Consider the following 2,333-nt stretch of genomic DNA (forward strand, 5'->3'; position numbering starts at 1 on the left):
TTACTGCATCTTTACTTTTACATTTTTTCTTAGGTTGCCTAAAATATTTAAATACAAATAAAATGTGAAGCAAAAATAATGAAAGCAAGCAGCAGGTAACTTTACAAATAATGGAATGTGAACCATTTCTGTCCTTATCCAGAGTAAATTGGGTCACAACTTTGTCTAAAGGAGCACTTCTGCAGCTGTAGTCAAAGCTGTGCACACTGAGATTGTCTATTCCACAGAAACCCAAGATTCACACATGTAGGATCCAAGGGATATCTGTTTCTACTACAACCTTCTTAAAGTACCCACAATTACTACACCTGTGACTGGAACTGATGATCCCTTTTATTCCCCACCAGGACAAACCAATATGTAGGCAGTTTTCTTTGCTTAGACATGGAAGCAGTTTTAACATTGGCCCTTGTGAAGCCACAATGTACATAAAGTACTATGCCAAACCTTTATAAGTCGTATAAAAATTCTACATCCCCATATTGGCCACCTCAAGATGAAAACAGATAACTCCCTAAATGTTAACTGGCTCTACTCCCCTAATATTAAGCATAAAAACCACATGTGAAATATAGAAATTCAAATAGAAGTAACATAAACCTGTCATGAATCGTAAACAAGAAACTATTTGTGGGACAGCATGGGTGTAAATTTTAGAATGTGTAAATTTTAGAATGAAGCAGACAAAAGTTGGAAGGCCTGCTAATTTTCCCCTCCTTCTCCTGCTTCAGCTTCGTCTCCTTGGGTATCTGATGTCCACAATGTCAAGTTGTCTCTCAGTAATTGCATTATTATCATGCTGTCTTTGTATGATTCTTCACTTAATGTATCAAGTTCAGCAATGGTTTCATCAAAAGCTGTCTTTGCAAGAAAGCAGGCTTTATCTGGGGAGTTCAGAATCTCATAATAGAACAGAGAGAAGTTAAGGGCCAGACCCAATCTGATAGGATGTGTTGGCTGCATTTCCTTTTTGCTGATTTCAAAAGCTTCTTGGTATGCTTATTGTGACTGATCCACACTCCCTTTCTTATCATCACCAGCAGCAACCTCATCCAAATAACGGTAATAGTCTCCTTTCATTTAAAAATAGAAGACTTTGCCCTTTGCTTGTGAAGCACTGGGGATCAAGAATTTTTCCCAAAGAGACAGTACATCATTGCAGATATCTCTTAGCTCAGTCTCAATTTTCTCTCTGTATTCTTGAGCCATTGGCTGCTTTTTCTCAGCCATATATATCTTTGTTTTATTTATTTATTTTTATGTGGTGCTGAGGATCAAACCTAGGGCCTCCCACGTGCTAGGCTAGCGCTCTACTGCTTAGCTACAATTCCAGCCCCCATTTTTTGCTCAATACTTGAGATTACCATCCAAGATGACCTACTGGCTCCTACAACATTTTTATAAGCAGCTGAAAGAAGATTCCTCTCCTCATTAGACAATTCAGCTCCTTGCTCAGTTACAGACTTCATGCAGGCTGCCATGTCATCATATCGCTCAGCCTGCTCGGCCAGTTTGGCCTTCTGCACCAGCTCATTTTTATCCATGACTGGATGTTCTGTGTCCAGAGTGGGTGGCAGCGGACAGACGGGGGCTCAGCAGTCTCTACAACTAAAAATATATATTAAGAAAAAAAAGAAAGAAAGAAGGAATTCACAGGTGAACAAATGTCTAAAAAATTCTCAGCTCTACTAATAAATACTTATTTTTGCTAGTCAAATTACCAAAAGTTAAGGAGATTAATAACATCCATGATTGACAAGGATGAGGATGTTGTTTTATAGTCTTTCAAATAAGTTGGTATAACCTTTTTGCAAGGCAATCTTGCAGTATTCCACATCTGGGTAATCAGTTCTACAGAAATTCTAGGATGAATACATAGGTACACACATGTTTGAAGATAGGTTTTATCATCCATTTGTCATTAATTCAACACATTTCTTTTTTGTTTTGATGGGGTATCACTATATTGCCCAGGCTCTTCTTGAACTCCTTCTAGACTCAAGCAATCTTCCTGTCTCAGGCCTTCTGAGTAGCTGGAACTACAGGTACCCCAAAAGTGCACCTGGCTTTCAACAAATATTTAATGAGAAAGTACTGTATACCTGTGTGCCAGGAACACCAGGCTAGCCAATGAAGATTTAACAGATGGGGGGGGGGTATGAATATGAATTCCTTCTCTGTTGGCATGAACAAATAGCCACACAAATAATTGTATAATAACCACTGTTACCAGTGCTCCTTATATAGTAAAAAGGCAAAGTGTAAAAAAGGAGGAGATAAGGAACCTAATTTAGACTGGAGGGTAGTCTTGGTTGAGGGAAGGAATTGACACT

The 2,333-nt window shown here is 38.6% G+C and overlaps 1 pseudogene; it reads right to left on the reverse strand.

Annotated features, from left to right (window-relative positions):
- Positions 1–665: 665 nt before the first annotated feature.
- On the reverse strand, positions 666–1,598 carry LOC124088561 (14-3-3 protein zeta/delta-like; annotated as a pseudogene).
- Positions 1,599–2,333: the final 735 nt, after the last annotated feature.

Source organism: Marmota monax, unplaced genomic scaffold (assembly GCF_021218885.2).
Source record: "Marmota monax isolate L192 unplaced genomic scaffold, Marmota_monax_Labrador192_F-V1.1 WCK01_AAM20220418_F8-fsc00061, whole genome shotgun sequence".
NCBI lineage: Eukaryota > Metazoa > Chordata > Mammalia > Rodentia > Sciuridae > Marmota > Marmota monax.